This window comes from Lepisosteus platostomus, chromosome 16, assembly GCF_059453375.1.
Source record: "Lepisosteus platostomus isolate fLepPlt1 chromosome 16, fLepPlt1.hap1, whole genome shotgun sequence".
Lineage (NCBI taxonomy): Eukaryota > Metazoa > Chordata > Actinopteri > Semionotiformes > Lepisosteidae > Lepisosteus > Lepisosteus platostomus.
Genome location: NC_142626.1, coordinates 23406692 through 23426700, shown reverse-complemented (window position 1 = coordinate 23426700; position 20009 = coordinate 23406692). Strand labels below are relative to the sequence as shown.

At 39.0% G+C, this 20009-nt stretch overlaps 1 long non-coding RNA gene across 1 annotated transcript; it reads right to left on the bottom strand.

Moving 5' to 3' along the window:
- Positions 1–3601: 3601 nt before the first annotated feature.
- On the bottom strand, positions 3602–19593 carry LOC148647073 (uncharacterized). Its single transcript, XR_015927745.1, has 3 exons — positions 19556–19593; positions 4952–5066; positions 3602–4867 (listed from the first exon to the last, which is right to left on the bottom strand). It is a non-coding gene; the product is annotated as an uncharacterized LOC148647073 (long non-coding RNA).
- Positions 19594–20009: the final 416 nt, after the last annotated feature.

Genomic DNA, 20009 nt, shown 5'->3' with positions numbered 1-20009 from the left:
GAAACGGATGAATGAGTCACAAATGAATGAGTCAAAGAATAAATAGAACATGTTTACACAGAAAGTGGAATACAGTAATGCTACCAGCTATATAAATACATTATATTTAGACCCTTAAATTAATATCTTTATTAATTTCTTTAGTTAAGCAATTCCATGTTATTTTCCCTATTAAGTGGATTCTAAAAAGTACGTTTTTTACTGCAATAATGAGAGCAAATATTCATAAAAAGTTTGAAACATTATAGCTTTTTATAAAGTATATAAACTTAATATAGTCAGAACGAGAATGTCAAAACATTTCCAAAATAACCACAGTGACTGCATTAAAAACTCTGATTCATAAAATGTTTATGAAGAAAGTCTAATACTGTTGTATATTTTTTTATATTTTAGCTACCACTACCAGCCATACAGTATACAGTATATATAATACAGTATATTTATATTCCTAAATTAATATCTTTCATGACGTTATGCTTCTGTTATTATTATGTTCAGCTAAGACAATTTCCCTTTAGTTGTTAACTGCCATATTAATATTCCCAATTAAGCAGATTTAAACAGCACAGTAGAGAGATTAAATGAAGCAATCATTTCCCTGGAATCTAATGCACCAGAAGTGCCACCTGTTGACCAGTGAATCACGTACTGCGGTAAAGTGCAGCCCGAATAACACGTTACAGGGTTTTAATGCGCATTCTGAATGGCTACATCTGTAATAAAGATTTTTATTATTTAAATAAGATTGTTGTGACAGCCGTACACAGCTGTGGTACGTTAAGGATTCACTCTGCCACCTGCCACATTCATTTTACACTTGAGGTGCTGTTTGTCATGCTGTTGCATTTATACCTCCTGACACCATGTGCATTTTAAATGATTGCATCTCCTGTGGATAGTGTAAATATTATATTATTCTTCTGAGAAAGAAATATTATAAATTAGATAACATTATTATGAGGCACAGAATAATAATGATTTTATCATACATTACATACGTAACAATATAAAGCATATTCAACTATTCTTATTCATAACTGGGTTATCCACTGGGTTATCCAGTGCAATGAAACTCAAGTTAATTCTACTGAATAACTCTAATGAATAACTAGTGGTTGGTTTTATTTTTATTTTTTTGCGATGTATGTCAGGGTATTTGGTTCTGATGTACAATGTTATGGAAAAATGATGTTATTCCAACAATCCTAACAGAATTCTCTCTTATAAGTGCCATCCACCAAATTCTGATTTTTTTTTAAACATATGTTGCTCAGTTGTACAGTGGTTGATGAAAAACAGTATAATGCGTATTATAAAATGAATAGTTCTGGTCCTGAAATCTGATTGGCTGACACGCTTTCAAAGCCGTGCTATATTCTGTGATATATGCTCTGATATGCCCTGGAAGGAATTTTGACTTTTTACTGTATGATGAAGAATTATCAATGCACTGACCGATAAATAACGGTCAATTAAATCAATCGCATAGGCTTTTAAAGACTACTTCTTAGCGTAGATAAGAAAGCTTGAATTCTCAGGTATTTGATACATATATCTTCTTCTGCTGTCTTTGTTGTACTCTTGAGGATCATAGTGATTTTATGTGCCCTCGTAATGATAGTGTCGCATAGTTAAAATCATTTTCATTCTTGTAAATGATCAAATGCTTGGTTAAAAGCAAGTGAGATTATGTCAATTATAGTTATAGCAAGAGTTTGCTACGGCGTTATTGGAAACCCAATTTTAATGACAAAGCGCTGGAGTGATATCCTGACAGGCACCGGGGCCAACACCAGTGGGAGCGCTCCTGCAGTGAAAAAGAAAATGCCCGACGAACTAGGGACTGGACAGTTTTTCAATGCTTCTTCGATCAATGGAAACGTTCAAATAAATGTACTAAAGAAATAAACAAAAAAAAGTCATTTATTCTTTTATCATATTGGCTAGTCCTCTCTTTGCTAGCTAATGTTACTTATGGCTTTGCAGCAACGAGGGACTATATTCTCAGGTGGAGGAATGTCAACAGCTTAATTTTCATGTTAAATACATTTTTTAATTAAAATTCATTCTATACAGAAATCGAATATTTGGGGACCGTTTAAATTTTTTAAAAAAATTAATAAGGCACTCGAGGCCTGTGCTATATCATGAATATAGTCACAGTTAAAAGGTGTTGTTAGGCAACCCTTTTAACTGTGACTATATTCACGATATATCATAGCCTATCGTGCCTTATTGCTTAAATATTCCAACATACTTCCATTCATGCCATTTCTATCCACTCTTTCCAATTCAGGGTCACAGGGGAGCCAGAGCCTATCCTTGCAAGCAGCAGGCAGAAGAGTGTACGACCTGGATGGGACACCAGTCCATTGCACAGCAGCTAGACACAAACACAGATACACTCACCCAAGGGCCAATTAAGCTACTAGTATGTCTTTGGACTGTGGGAGGAAACTGGAGCACCAGAAGGAAACTCATCCCAGGTTTGGAACTAAGCACCAGTGCTGCACAGCAGCAATGCCATCCATTGCACCACTGTGCTGTCACTTACAAAAGCCATTATCCTTAGAGCAACTTTTTCCAACACAGCAGGGACAGATGTACACTCTGGACAGGACGCCAGTCCATTACAAGGCACACATAGACACAAACACACACACAGGGACAATTTTCCGAGAAACCAGTTAACTTACTATCTTTGGACTATGGGAGGAAACTGGAGCACCCAGAGGAAAAAACGTACACACACACCATGCAGATAACACCCCAGGAATTAAACCCGGGGCACCAGTGCTGAAAGGCATGTTTATTGCTGCACCATTGTGGCACCTAGAGACTATATACTTTTCAGACGCCTCTGACGAACCTGAACACCAATTTAATCAGCTTCCTTGCCTTAGACTCCAGGAGATCATCTTACTCTTTGGCCAGTACTTTGTTAACCAGCTCCTCAAGCACCCTTCCTTGGTGGGGAAGAGTCTGAATCTGTAAATACTAGGAGTATTAGAAACCAAATGAGTGAAGAGAAAGTTCTGTATTGACCAGACCTATAAATAAAAATTCCAAATCCATTATTTTGTCCTCGATCGTCAAATGCAGAGTTTAAATTGCATTTCAGCATTTCCTCAGTGTAACACCCTGAACTGTACAGAGTTCAAGTGCAAGTTTCATCAGTAGAAGGATATGTGACAAAATAATTTTAGAACAGGATTTCTGTACATGTCCTAGAAACCAGAGAGAGTAACTTTGAGTTTAGAGACTAGAGAGAGCCACAATGGCATGACAACATGCTGTGGCAAAGCAGCTCCTGGATTTTGGATTCTCATCCAGACTAGGGCGTTTTGTGTGTGGAGTATGCAAGATCCCCCCACGTCCATGTTTCTATTGTTCTTAATGGTCTGGCTTCCTTCCACAATTCACAGATATGGTCGCTATTGTGATTGGTGTCCTTAAATTGTCATTGTTTATGTAATGGAAAATCAGGGCACAGTCTCCCATTGTGTCCCTAAGCTTCCAGAATAGGCTATGGGCTTCTTTCTGATAACAAATGGATGAAAAACTCAAGTTGCTCTTGAACATAAACACTCCTGGACAATTTGATTTTTCACAGAATGGTTTATTTATTTCACTCCAGTTAGTTGTACCTTAAAAGAGAATTAAATGGCAAATTGCAGCAATGTGAAAGTATTGCTTTCTAGACAGCAGGTTCAATATCCATGTTGAAACAATCATAATTTAACAGTGCATGATAATACCTCAATTACCAGTAATCACATCAATAACTGCTCTTCTCATCCAAACATCTTGTATAATCCACAGTATCATCTAGAAATCTATGTGAGAAAACTTTTTACTGTGCCTATGTAGGTGACAACCAATATGATCCCCTGTGCCAATCACATTCAAACACTGCTCTTTAGGGTTTTGCTTTTTTTTTTGCTGGGATCCACTTATATGTATCGTTTCAAGTAGAGAGCATTAACGAGATGTTGACATTAAACATTTACTGTGTTCTTTGGGCATCGTTGCAGAAATAGGTAGTTTAACAAGTTTTGACACTTTAAAACAGTTCGAGAGCTGTTGTGTTAATTCAAATAACTCTCCCTTCTTCATAACATTGACTTTCAATTTTTAAAAGATGAGTGAGTACTCCCAAGATATCTCTTCTGTCTGAAAGTTGACGGGATGGTTCACCCACTACTCTACAACCTCATGGAGCTGACTGCATATACAGTATTTTAAATTATAAGGTGGTTGTTTCTCTGACAAAAGCATGTTAGAGGGTAATGTGGTAACACAGTACCCTCTCACAGCGTTTCATTATTTAAATGCATCAAAGTACAAATTGAAGAGTGTAAGTGAAATTATTTGAATGGCTTTACAGAATAAAGCAGACGCCAGGCTAATCCAGTTATGGGATTACACTTTCATCAAAGTGCACAGGGTAATTCTCATCATTACAGCCGATGACAATGTATCTGGAGCTTTTGACCCCCTTGAATTTACAAGGGGGGCTTTCGGACCCTTTGTTTTTACAGGTGAGAACTTAGAAGGGAGAGGTGCTTTGGCGCAAGTTACCACTCAAAGGCTTGCCCCCTTTGCCACAGACATCTTGCATCTGTTTTGTCGTGGTATTGATGACGAAGCTGTTTTTTTCCTTGCAGGGCTTGCCCATGCACCTTTCACTCATTACCGAAGGACAATCTTTAGTACCCATGCCACAATTATTGTAATGCTGTCGTAAGAATTTTTGATAGGCTGTCTCATTGGCAGGGGGTGGACAGCGTCCCAACACAGGCACTACAATCACAACCATGAGGAACAGCAGCAGAGTGGCCATCTTCTGGGTCGTCATGTTTCTCTAGAAATAGAAGGATGGAGAGAGAAAATGAACATCCCATCATGCTAAGGTTCATGTATAAAAGTTGCCCATTAGTTTGGTTACCTTGGCTGGAGAATGAAACTCAGTGACTTTGAGAGAAAGGTGATTGTTGGGGCACAATGGGCAGGTACTTCAGTGACAAATATTGCCAACTTGCTGATGTTTCACGGGGAAGAGTCTGAAAGGAAGACATCATCAGCTAAGGGTAACTGTGGACAAATGCTTATAGTCCTTGACTATGGTGTTCATGCATTAGTTTGAAATGCAAGGCAAAACAGAAGAGCAACTATGAATCATTTGATTGCAACAGCTATCGTGTTCAAGGTTAAGTATAAAAATACTGGGCATTTAAGATCTGTTCAACCTAAGACATGAGCAGGCCATATCTTCAAGTACAGTCTGTCAAGACGTTCACAAAGAGGGATACTGTAGCCAGGTTGCAGTGCATAGACTGCTTGTTTCACTTAAAGATGCATTTTTGTGAATGAAGTGGTACAGAGAACACCAGCAGTGGTTTACTGTGCAGTGGAAAAAAGTAATATGGTCAGATGAGGCATCCTTCAGCCTCTTTTCAACAATCAGGCGAGTACACAGTGCACACCAAAAGAAGCCTACAGGCTCAACAGCGTGAATCCTATTGTGAAGGGATCTGGGTCTTTGTTAAGATGCATTTTCCTGGCATGGATTAGGTCCACTCAACCCCTTAGAGGTAAATGCCAATAAATACAAAGCTATTCTGTGTAAACATGATATTCCTATTGTTGTAACAGAAAGAATAAGGTTATGGATCCCGAGATGAAGTTAAACAGATGAGTTTATTGCATGCAAGGAACAATAAAGCCGAAGTCTTGTTTCCCACAAGAAACAACAAAACCGAAGTATTGTTCAAAGTGCTGGTACAAACTTTAGGCTTATATAGTCCTTACTTGGTGCTCTGATTCGTCATTCGTTATTATGGTAAAGGGGGAGGTCACGTGTTTGACCAGTTTACAGCTTTTTGGCCAAATGGTCAGGGATTAGTCTCCAGGGGTTCCCTAGCTCTCCTACAGATGCAGCCATTCAAAATGCGAGGTAAAAACCCGCGGTACAGTAACCTACCCACAAGCCACAGCGGGGCACCGGAGGGCACCGCAGGGCAAGTGATTGGCTGGCCAAAATGACCGACAGGGGCACTCGTGGTGCATTGGTTGGTAGTGCAAAGATTTAATCATTTTCCAAGAAAGTTTAGCCTTTGTCACTAATGAAACCACTAAATATAGACATAAATATAGAAATCTTAAGATTTGTTTTATTTAATGTTGGTAGCAGGATGAACTGTCAGAGTGTATATTTTGTCGCAAAGTTGCTGCAAGATGTTAACAGTGAAAAAGGTATTTAGAAATGAGTTATTTCAAGATGAAAAAGAAAACATACACGAAACATGGTTTCATTACGACCAGAATCGGTCTTGAGATATTTTTAACTTGATTTACAGTATTTGAGAGGTATGTCTTAACACCGATACTACAGTGCTTAAGTACTGCTCACGTATATGTTTCTAGGTTTATATTATGCATTTCATACGGTCAAATTACTTTTGAGCAACTAATAAGAAGCGCGAAACGGTATGCGTTTTACTTTCGTTTTGTGCTGGGACCCGTGGATTGATTAGAGATATCAAGTACATACAAGTCATTTTTTAAATGTTGTAGTTCGTCTTGAAAAAATGTTACGAGTACATCATCTATCAACAATTACACAGGTTCTGTTTCCATATTGCGGATTTTGGTTAGGTATTATCAAATCCAGTGGCGCTGTGTGTTAGTTTACTGAGTCCCATGTCACATGGTGCGTGATTGAAACCTGTAAAACCGGTTTAATTCGTCACAGCCAGCACTCTTCAGGTGTGAGGGTCTTCTGCTCAGAATGAAACGCTAAAATGTTTGTGTATATTCTAATGGTAGTGGGGGCAGGGTGTGTGGGAACAGGTTTGGTTGAAATTGCATTGGAGATCTATGTTCTTCACACCTGAAACATTTTCTCTGAAAGCATTTTCTTCGCAGTTTAACCGATCTTGTCACAGCATGTTACAGTCTACTATTATTAACCATATTAATTTTAAGTGCTTAATGTAAAATCTTGTAAAAATATATTTTCATTGTTCAAATATACATTAAGTCTGACTATCATATAATAAGTTAAATACAAAACTAAAGAAAAAATAGGGTTAAATATAATTCAAAATATTTTGCTAACAATGTTAACTGTTTATGAATAATAAAATGTATTAACCAAGGAGTAGGATGGCACAGTTGTTAGTATGTTTTTTGTTTTGTTTCTTTTTCATAAATACAACAGTAGTACCTGATGTCTAAGTGGCTTTCAAAATTAAATTATGCATGCAAACCTGTGAACTAGAAAGATAACTAAGATATCCATCCATTATATTCCATAATATCCGGCGCTGAAATATGTGTGACGCAGTGGTGGCCTGACACGGTTACATGCGCTGGCAGCTGTGTGGTGTGACGCAGTGATGGCCTGGCATGGTGAGGTGCGCTGGCAGCTATGTGGTGTTACGCAGTGGTGGCCTGACACGGTGAGGTGCCCTGGCAGCTGTATGATGCAGTGGTGGCCTGGCACGGTGAGGTACGCTGGCAGCTGTGTGGTGTGATGCAGTGGTGGCCTGGCACGGTGAGGTGCGCTGGCAGCTGTGTGGTGCAGTGGTGGCCTGGCACGGTGAGGTGCACTTGCAGCTATGTGACGCAGTGGTGGCCTGGCACGGTGAGGTGCGCTGGCAGCTGTGTGATGCAGTGGTGGTCGGGTATGTAGAGGTGCACTGGCAGCTGTGCGTTGTGAAGCAGTGGTGGCCTGGCACGGTGAGGTGCGCTGGCAGCTGTGTGGTGTGACGCAGTGGTGGCCTGGTACAGTGAGGTGCGCTGGCAGCTGTGTGGTGTGACGCTGTGGTGGCCTGGCATGGTTACATGCGCTGGCAGCTGTGTGGTGTGACGCAGTGGTGGCCTGGCACGGTGAGGTGCGCTGGCAGCTGTGTGGTGTGACGCTGTGGTGGCCTGGCACGGTTACATGTGCTGGCAGCTGTGTGGTGTGACGCAGTGATGGCCTGGCATGGTGAGGTGCGCTGGCAGCTATGTGGTGTTACGCAGTGGTGGCCTGACACGATGAGGTGCCCTGGCAGCTGTATGATGCAGTGGTGGCCTGGCACGGTGAGGTGCACTTGCAGCTATGTGACGCAGTGGTGGCCTGGCACGGTGAGGTGCGCTGACAGCTGTGTGATGCAGTGGTGGTCGGGTATGTAGAGGTGCACTGGCAGCTGTGTGATGCAGTGGTGGTCCGGTATGTAGAGGTGCACTGGCAGCTGTGTGTTGTGACGCAGTGGTGGCCAGGCACGGTGAGGTGCCCTGGCAGCTGTGTGATGCAGTGGTGGTCGGGTATGTAGAGGTGCACTGGCAGCTGTGTGATGCAGTGGTGGTCGGGTATGTAGAGGTGCACTGGCAGCTGTGTGTTGTGACGCAGTGGTGGCCTGGCACGGTGAGGTGCGCTGGCAGCTGTGTGGTGTGACGCAGTGGTGGCCTGGTACGGTGAGGTGCGCTGGCAGCTGTGTGGTGTGACGCTGTGGTGGCCTGGCACGGTTACATGTGCTGGCAGCTGTGTGGTGTGACGCAGTGATGGCCTGGCATGGTGAGGTGCGCTGGCAGCTATGTGGTGTTACGCAGTGGTGGCCTGACACGGTGAGGTGCCCTGGCAGCTGTATGATGCAGTGGTGGCCTGGCACGGTGAGGTGCGCTTGCAGATATGTGACGCAGTGGTGGCCTGGCATGGTGAGGTACGCTGGCAGCTGTGTGATGCAGTGGTGGTCGGGCATGTAGAGGTGCACAGGCAGCTGTGTGATGCAGTGGTGGTCGGGTATGTAGAGGTGCACTTGCAGCTGTGTGTTGTGACGCAGTGGTGGCCTGGCACGGTAAGGTCGCTGGCAGCTATGTGGTGTGACGCAGTGGTGGCCTGGTACAGTGAGGTGCGCTGGCAGCTGTGTGGTGTGACGCAGTGATGGCCTGGCATGGTGAGGTGCGCTGGCAGCTATGTGGTGTTACGCAGTGGTGGCCTGACACGGTGAGGTGCCCTGGCAGCTGTATGATGCAGTGGTGGCCTGGCACGGTGAGGTACGCTGGCAGCTGTGTGGTGTGATGCAGTGGTGGCCTGGCACGGTGAGGTGCGCTGGCAGCTGTGTGGTGTGACGCAGTGGTGGCCTGGCACGGTTACATGCGCTGGCAGCTGTGTGGTGTGACGCAGTGATGGCCTGGCATGGTGAGGTGCGCTGCCAGCTATGTGGTGTTACGCAGTGGTGGCCTGACACGGTGAGGTGCCCTGGCAGCTGTATGATGCAGTGGTGGCCTGGCACGATGAGGTGCGCTTGCAGCTATGTGACGCAGTGGTGGCCTGGCATGGTGAGGTGCGCTGGCAGCTGTGTGATACAGTGGTGGCCTGGCACGGTGAGGTGCGCTGGCATATAATGAATATATTCATGTGCATCCAACACACAGTTCAACGCTAGCAACTACACAAAATCTAAAATATGAGCTCTACTTGCCACTTACAATACCAACAGTACCAGCTAACTTTAGTAGTGACATTTTCATGGATCTTTTTAACAATAAAATTTACAACATCAGACTTCAGACACAATTAAACAGGCCTCAAAAAAGTGTGGTACAAACATTTTCAGCATAGTGAAACATGGTGAACATTTCCACCACTGCGTCACACCACACAGCTGCCAGCGCAACTCACCGTGCCAGGCCACCAGTGCATCACACAGCTGCCAGCGCACCTCACCGTGCCAGGCCACCACAGCGTCACACCACACAGCTGCCAGCGCACCTCACCGTGTCAGGCCACCACTGCGCCACACATATTTCAGCGCCATATATTTCATGGATATTATGGAATATAATGGATGGATATCTTAGTTATCTTTCTAGTTCACAGGTTTGCATGCATAATTTAATTTTGAAAGCCACTTAGACATCAGGTACTACTGTTGTATTTATGAAAAAGAAACAAAACAAAAAACATACTAACAACTGTGCCATCCTACTCCTTGGTTAATACATTTTATTATTCATAAACAGTTAACATTGTTAGCAAAATATTTTGAATTATATTTAACCCTATTTTTTCTTTAGTTTTGTATTTAACTTATTATATGATAGTCAGACTTAATGTATATTTGAACAATGAAAATATATTTTTACAAGATTTTACATTAAGCACTTAAAATTAATATGGTTAATAATAGTAAACTGTAACATGCTGTAACAAGATCGGTTAAACTGCGAAGAAAATGCTTTCAGAGAAAATGTTTCAGGTGTGAAGAACATAGATCTCCAATGCAATTTCAACCAAACCTGTTCCCACACACCCTGCCCCCACTACCATTAGAATATACACAAACATTTTAGCGTTTCATTCTGAGCAGAAGACCCTCACACCTGAAGAGTGCTGGCTGTGACGAATTAAACCGGTTTTACAGGTTTCAATCACAGACCATGTGACATGGGACTCAGTAAACTAACACACAGCGCCACTGGATTTGATAATACCTAACCAAAATCCGCAATATGGAAACAGAACCTGTGTAATTGTTGATAGATGATGTACTCGTAACATTTTTTCAAGACGAACTACAACATTTAAAAAATGACTTGTATGTACTTGATATCTCTAATCAATCCACGGGTCCCAGCACAAAACGAAAGTAAAACGCATACCGTTTCGCGCTTCTTATTAGTTGCTCAAAAGTAATTTGACCGTATGAAATGCATAATATAAACCTAGAAACATATACGTGAGCAGTACTTAAGCACTGTAGTATCGGTGTTAAGACATACCTCTCAAATACTGTAAATCAAGTTAAAAATATCTCAAGACCGATTCTGGTCGTTATGAAACCATGTTTCGTGTATGTTTTCTTTTTCATCTTGAAATAACTCATTTCTAAATACCTTTTTCACTGTTAACATCTTGCAGCAACTTTGCGACAAAATATACACTCTGACAGTTCATCCTGCTACCAACATTAAATAAAACAAATCTTAAGATTTCTATATTTATGTCTTTATTTAGTGGTTTCATTAGTGACAAAGGCTAAACTTTCTTGGAAAAATGTATTTTATGTGTTGCGGAAAAAACTGACTTGCTTTAACAAAATATGTTTACAAATCCTTTCACCTGGCATTTTCGTAGTTAGAAATTATGGAACGCTCTGTTAAAAGCAAGGGAGTTTTTATGTCCGCTGCAGTTCTTTTGCAACATGAATATAATTATATCGTTATTAATTTCTTGAGATACGCGATTCCATATTATATTCCTTTTTAATCAAATTCTAAAAGTATGCTTGTTGACTCCAGTATCACGTTAATTAAAGACTTCGAAGCTTACAATGTTTAGGGAGAAATGGAATACTGGTGTGTATTTTTTTCTTTAAAGTACCGAGACCAGCCATATACTGTATTTTTATGTTAAGATTTCCCTTCAGTGGTAAAATTAGATATGAATATTCAATACTTAAACGGGCACAGTTAAGACATTAAATATACATATACATATTGTATACAGTACAGTTTGCATACGGTAATATGTTTATGTTACGCGATTAAAAAATAAATAAATAAAACTGAAAGGTCCAGCACCAGCTGGATTCGAACACACAACCTGCCAGTTGGTAGTCACGCACCTAGACCAGTAGGCTACAAGACAGCTCGCATGAACAGGCAGGCGAAACAGCCCTACACAGCCCTGCCGCAGTACACGGATATAATCATACCGTTATTAAATTCTTGAGATACGCGATTCCATATTATATTCCCTTTTAATCAAATTCTAAAAGTATGCTTGTTGACTCCGGTATCACGTTAGTTAAAGACTTCGAAGCTTACAATGTTTAGGGAGAAATGGAATACTGGTGTGTATTTTTTTTCTTTTCATGATAGGTGTCGCATTTTAAATCATTTTCGTAGTTAGAAATTATGAAACGCCCTGTTAAAAGCAAGGAAGTTTTTATGCCCGTTGAAGTAAAACAAAATGCCTGACAAAGTATGGCTTGGACAGATTCCAAGTGCTTGTACAAATGTGCTAAAGAAATTATACTTTGAGTATACAGCTTGTCCAAAGTCATCCATTATTAATACTATTAGTAATATCTTCAGTAAAGGCTTTGATGCATAAATATTTCTGATAAAGGTAGGCTGTGTACTTTTGTCCAACTGAGCAATCTTGCTTTCATAAAATATACCAACATTTTAATGACTGATGATTAACATGCTGTAATACACAGTTCAAAATTAAAGGCTCAAATGCTGTACATGAGAGGTTAAGCTCCCCCTGGCGGTTTTACAAGGCGACGCCGGATAGTTAGTCACGTGACACACGTGAACCGCGTGATACCCATTTTGAATGGCTGCATCTGTAGCTCGCATTTGGAATCCTTATTAGTTAACCCCCTTCCTGCCATAAACTCCAGCCTTAGAAGTCTAATCTTCATGCAGAAAGGACTTAAAATTAACCCCGTCTTCACATCTTACTTCACTATGATGCAGCATTTCTATGCTGATGGGAGTTGAAATACTCCAGGATGACAATGCCATCCCAGTCACCAGATCTCAACCCTGTTGAACACTTATGGGAGATTCTGGAGCACCACTGTCAGGAAAACACTACATGATGAAATTTCTCATCATATCAGAAATTTCATTTCATATCCTTCCAATAGAGTCTTGTAGACAAGATGAAGGTATTTCGGTATGAAATACATTTAAACATTTGCCAGCTGTTGCCCATCTGTTCTACGTAACACAGATTCAATATTTCCATTAACTTTCTGGCATGTCCTCTGGTATTCCCTTAGCCATGGTATAAAGTACTCTATTTATATGATTACAATCTGTGCTCTGTGTAGAATTCACAGTGTCTTGAGGAAGTTGGGTAAGCAGTGCATCAAAGGGAAGAGGAATTCTTAGCTATATTTTAAACCAACACTGCCTTTATCCGGTACCTAGCAGCAAGAGCCATGCAGTTCACACAATAACAGCAACAGCTAAGCAAGCGCTTCACAAGTTATATCATACAGTGCCATCGCCATGTCGTCCTGCACATACACATCCTGCACTCTGTACGAGTATACATATGCAGCCATTCAAAATGCGAGGGCGATACCGCATTATTTTCCGGTATGCTGTACGTAGTCTACTGCGAGTTACCGGTAAATACGGCAAGCAAAATAATAGTATCCGGAATTTCCACAAGGTGGAGCTAATAAAGCTCAACCTCTCATGTTTGAGCTGTCGCCATCAAAGTCTTTAAGGAAGATATTACTAATAGTATTAATAATGAATGACCTTGGACAAGCTGTAAGTGTAAAAGTACTGCCCTGGTCCACATTCTTTTTTTCATTGACCGTCTTTGTAAAAGTAACACCACAGCATTTCGCAATCACACATTTTTTTCCCAATCATGCAAAGTACAGTAATTTTTGAGAATCGATTCACCATGCCTTTCACATGCTCATAAAAGAGATTGATTTAGGAACATAAACATATTACCGTATGCAAAGTGTACTGTATACAGTATGTATATGTATATTTAATGTCTTAACTGTGCCCGTTTAAGTATTGAATATTTGTATGGAATTTTACCACTGAAGGGAAATCTTAGTGCCTGAGCATAAAAAGAATAGGAGCATACTGCAACGCGTGTGAAGGCCATAAACGATATTAATTTTGGAACATAAACATACAGTATATGGCTGGTCTCGGTACTTTAAAGAAAACATACACGAAACATGGTTTCATTATGACCAGAATCGGTCTTGAGATATTTTTAACTTGATTTACAGTATTTGAGAGGTATGTCTTGACACCGATACTACGTAAATACTGCTCACGTATATGTTTCTAGGTTTATATTATGCATTTCATACGGTCAAATTACTTTTGAGCAACTAATAAGAAGCGCGAAACGGTATGCCCAGGGCGTTTTAGTTTTCGTTTTGTTTTAATGCAGTGCAGTGGATTGATTAGAGATATCAAGTACATACAAGTCATTTTTTAAATGTTGTAGTTCATCTTGTAAAAATGTTACGAGTACATCATCTGTCAACAATTACACAGGTTCTGTTTCCATATTGCGGATTTTGGTTACCTAGGAGTTGACTTCAGTGATGTCACTGATGGGATGTTTCTAAAAATTCATCCTCTGTAAAACGTCTTCTCTAGTTGTCCTGCATATGTATTCGCTAATGAAGCTGTGTGTTCTGAGCCTGGTTCTCTACATTTCTGTATGAAGCAGCTTAGAGGGCTAAAGACAGCTTGTGTTTAAATTGAGTGTAAGGTAATTTATGCTTCTAAAGTCATGGTCAGCATTTATTATTGTACTGTGCTGTAAACTTGTTCTGTGCCTAATTACATTATTTTATAGCTTTATCAAATCTGTACATTGTCTGTCAATAATGTTTCTGTAGTGCTTTTTCAGCCCTCAACATGTGACCGCGCTGGTGGCGCTGTGGGTTAGGTTCCTGACTCCCATGTCACATGGTCTGTGATTGAATCCCATGGAACTATGACTTCATTTTTTAACAAACATTTCTTTGAAAAAATGAAACGTTTCCCTTGGTCAGAGATTAAATAAAACCTCACTCGCACCAAACAAATTTATATTTCTAAATATCACAACATGATCGAATTTAGGTATTTTTAATAACAATGAATAGTCACCTATGCGTTACAAAATAAACATTTATATTGATTTGAATCAAATCGTAAACACATGTTTAAATATATGTGTTTAAAGGCGATATGCTGTATAAAAGCGCTGATTCTTATGGAATGTGTTCCGCCCGGGGTTTAAAACATTTATTTTTTATAATCGCGTATCTAAGGAAAATTGCAGTATAACTTTGTTCATGCACAAACAGTGGCATGTTACATTATAATTTAGGTGTCTCCTCTTGCCAGAAAGCTCTAAATTGCATTTTGAGTGCGGTTTTTGACTTTTTCTAAATTGCAACCCATAAATAAAGCTGATACAGTTTAGACTTACTGTATTCTAAACTGTATTACAACAGCACATTGGACAATGCAACGTAAATTGCAAAAATGCACTTGGAATCTGTCCAAGCCCTACTACGAAAATTATTTAAACTGCGACACTTATCATTCATCTTTAAATAAACTTTATTTTATATGGCGTTTTAAGCAAATAGGTAATTAGATTGCTCATAAACCTAATCGCTTTTTCTACATGAAAAAACTGATGTGCTGAAACAGTACAATTAAACACGCTCTGCAGAAAAGGGGATGGTTGTTTGGTCAGCTTCAGTTTTACACGTACAGTACACATTTGATTTCATTAAAATTATGAGGTACCCTGTATCCTGTATCTGCAGGACTCAAGAGGCTCTCAGTCATGTCACTTTGCAGTTGATGTCTCCTAGAGGTTCCTAGATTCTTATTGTAAACAAAAGGAACAGCATACAGTGGGACTTTTTCAAAAATGGGGAACAAATTTCAACATCCGACTGCACCGAGCACACAAATATTGGTTCTAGGCTCCTGAATCACCTTTGGTCCCTGGATCATTGCTTTTAACCATTTACACAAGGTTTTTACTGTAAAGCATTTTCACAGCTCAACATAAATGGACCTTCTGGGGCATAGGCTTTAAAGAAGCTTTTTTTAAAAAAACAGACTTTGCCTTTCCTGTTATAAGCTATTCTTTTAGCATATGACAAGCATGCCCCTTATTATGGCGATATCCTCCTAAACATTGGAGAAATAACTCTAGAAATTCAATTAAAACAGAAATGCTTCAAATCACTTGGGTTACAACAAAAAAGTGGTGTATTATATAGTGTGTTAAAAATGTAGCTAGTTTGTTTTCATACCTTAGATTATAATAAAACCTCACCATTTAACACCAACAGGTGTTTTCTTGAAGTCTGCTAGCTTCAAAGTTTATGGTTTGGCTTTTGTGTATAATGATAGTGAACTGCATTGGAAATGTAGGAAAGTAAGCATTAATAAGCAGGAAAATTAAATCAAGAAACACCTAAAGTACTGGACTATATTGCAGATAAACTACCGATCTACCTTTTAAGCCTGTACAACCTGCAGAACTCCAGCTTTAATTGATTGGACTCAACAGCCTAAGTTTTAAGGTTATCCTTACAAGTGTGGAAAAGCATGGGCGTAATGTTGCAGCCTTCACTGTTGTTTTAGAAGTTGTTTTTTCCAGCTGTGCATGAACATTTCTGTCTTGAGTCTTTCTTAACAATATGGTGTAAACAGTGTCTGGTTTCTACTGTGATTATTATTTCATTACTGAAGTAGCCTTTTGATATTTGCACAGTAATTTTTGTTGTTATGGCTGTTTTCATATTCGTAGTTTTCTTCTGTTAAAACTTAAAATCTCTCGCATTAAATTGGCTACAAATGCAAGAATTCAACCAGATATTCTTACTTGTAAAATGTCTACTGTTGCATTGCAGTTAGTTAATGTAGTTAGTCCATAGTCAGCAATCTAAACTTTATTGTTAAGCTTTAATGATTGATGTTGTACCAGTAACCTTTAGAAATAATATAGTACTTCACAAATGTTTTTGGAAATCTTTTGAGTAAAAGCCTTATAAAAATAGGTTTAGTTTTTACAGGACATCACAAAGAAATAGGATGGTATAATTCTTATAATTGCTTAGTGATTGTATTTGGAAGATTATGGACTAAACAGACTTCAGGGATGCCAGTGGATCATTGTGCTATTTGGAATTATTCCAAAAATCAAGTGACCTCTTTGCTGTAGTATTTTTAGTATTATTTATTTAGTATTAATAAAGAATAGACTTATTAAAGTTGTGCGATGTGTAAGCGGGATATGTAAAATAATGTAAATTAAAGTTTTTTATTATTGTTATAGAGAAACATGATCAGATTTTCCCTGGTTCGGAAAAAAGACGATTAAAATCTGTAATCTTTCCACCTGAATGTCATCGGACATTATCGAGTACAACCCCCCTCTCTGCCGGAGTGCTGGCTGTGACGAATTAAACCGGTTTCACAGGTATTTTCAAAGTAGTAAGTACAGTGTTAACTAGTAGCTAGGCTCCTCAATGAAATCGCTTTAACATGCTAATGCATTGGTGTAACAGTCCGGGCGTGGCAAGCTTCCAATATCAACTCGACTCGATTGGAAGACAATGAACGTATTTTAGCCCTAAATGAATTAATAGCAAACATGGTTTACATAAAAGACATTTTTCCAAGAAAGTTTATAATAATACGATCTATAGTTGAAATCTGAGCCTAAATATAAAGAAAAAGCATTTCCAGAGAGCAATCACGCTGTGTTTATGTAGAAAAAGTGATCAGGTTTATGAGCAATCTAATTACCTATTCGCTTAAAACGCTATATAAAATAAAGTTTATTTAAAGATGAATGATAAGTGTCACAGTTTAAATAATTTTCGTAGTAGGGCTTGGACAGATTCCAAGTGCATTTTTGCAATTTACGTTGCATTGTCCAAGGTGCTGTTGTAATACAGTTTAGAATACAGTAAGTCTAAACTGTATCAGGTTTATTTATGGGTTGCAATTTAGAAAAAGTCAAAAACCGCACTCAAAATGCAATTTAGAGCTTTCTGGCAAGAGGAGACACACAACTTATAATGTAACATGCCACTGTTTGTCCATGAACAAAGTTATACTGCAATTTTCCTTAGATACGCGATTAAAAAAAATACATTTTTTCAAAACGCGATTCAAATCAATATAAATGTTTATTTTGTAACGCATAGGTGACTATTCATTGTTATTAAAAAGACTTAAATTTGATCATGTTGTGATATTTAGAAATATAAATTTGTTTGGTGCAAGTGAGGTTTTATTTAATCTCTGACCAAGGGAAACGTTTCATTTTTTCAAAGAAATGTTTGTTAAAAAATAAAGTCATAGTTCCATGGGATTCAATCACAGACTGTGTGACATGGGAGTCAGGAACCTAACCCACAGCGCCACCAGCGCGGTCACATGCTGAGGGCTGAAAAAGTACTACAGAAACATTATCGACAGACAATGTACAGATTTGATAAAGCTATAAAATAATGTAATTAGGCACAGAACAAGTTTACAGCACAGTACAATAAGAAATGCTGACTATGACTTTAGAAGCATAAATTACCTTACACTCAATTTAAACACAAGCTGTCTTTAGCTCTCTAAGCTGGTTCATACAGAAATGTAGAGAACCAGGCTCAGAACACACAGCTTCATTAGCGGATACATATGCAGGACAACTAGAGAAGACGTTTTACAGAGGATGGATTTTTAGAAACATCCCATCAGTGACATCACTGAAGTCAACTCCTAGGTAACTGTCGTGTGGATAGTTTCACAAGAATCAGACAAAGGTTTAAGCATCGCTTGTTCTAGATAAAACTGCAAAAAAAACAACAACCCATAATGTACTTCTTTGCGGCTCTGTTTGCCCAAATCATATATTTACAACGTGAAATTAGAAAATAATATTACGTAACCAAAATCCGCAATATGGAAACAGAACCTGTGTAATTGTTGACAGATGATGTACTCGTAACATTTTTACAAGACGAACTACAACATTTAAAAAATGACTTGTATGTACTTGATATCTCTAATCAATCCACTGCACTGCATTAAAACAAAATGAAAACTAAAACGCCCTGGGCATACCGTTTCGCGCTTCTTATCAGTTGCTCAAAAGTAATTTTATGAAAATATTATGAAATGCATAATATAAACCTAGAAACATATACGTGAGCAGTATTTACGTAGTATCGGTGTCAAGACATACCTCTCAAATACTGTAAATCAAGTTAAAAATATCTCAAGACCAATTCTGGTCATAACGAAACCATGTTTCGTGTATGTTTTCTTTAAAGTACCGAGACCAGCCATATACTGTATGTTCATGTTCCAAAATTAATATAGTTTATGGCCTTCACACGCGTTGCAGTATGCTCCTATTCTTTTTATGCTCAGCTACTAAGATTTCCCTTCAGTGGTAAAATTCCATATTAATATTCAATACTACAACAGGCACAGTAAAGACGTTTACTGTAAATCTTTACAGACCAACCAATCACGTACCGCGGTACCCCGCGTCATCTTGCGTCACGATGCGCGACGCCGTAGCCAATTACCTCCGGTACGTGTCTGTACCGCGCACTTTGAATGGCTGCATCTGTAAAAATCAAAATCTTGCATACAAATAATAAAAAAGAGAAAAGAAAAAAGGAAATCAAGTGTGGTCAGAGATGCAATGCTGGTCTCCCTAGAGCAGCAACCAGATATGAGAAGATGGAACTATATCAGTTACGTTGAGAAGAAGAGCAAAATTTACTCAATAGGAGAGAAACTTTACATGATCTCATCTAGTTTAAAATTTTGATCACATTTGACATACGTAACAGAAGTGTATGTGATGTAACAATATATATTTCACTTAACATTGAAAGATAAGGAACATTTATGTGCAGATGAACATGTCTGAATTTACAATTAAATGATCCATAAAGAAAAATTTTATGGAGCACAAACCAGAAGAACACACAGACACACAGACAGTACATACACAGAGAGTACTTACAGTCTAAATGTATTGTAGGTGATGAAAGAAAAATGTCATCAGATCGGTAAGTTTGATGCAAAATCATTCCTTTATATATGCGATCTGAGGAGGAATGGCTACAAAAAAATGTACAGGATTTGTCTCAGAGCTCTTTTAATATTTAGTTGGGTGATAGCTCATTCAGATCAATATTACACTAACTTCATGAAAGCATAAGAGGATTACAAAATGAATCAAAAGACCAGGATGTGGTTAAATAAAAAGGAATTAAAAGTGCATTCAAGCAGAAAAAAAGATACAGATAAAGAAATTAATATACAGGGCTTTGCAAAAGTATTCAGACCCTTTAAAAGTTTTAGGATGTCGCTGGATTACAAATGATACACACGTCTTTCCAATCATTTTTTTATTGCTTTAACTTACTGTATGCTTTAACTAATTTTTTGTTAAGATAAATATAGTAATTTGTGAA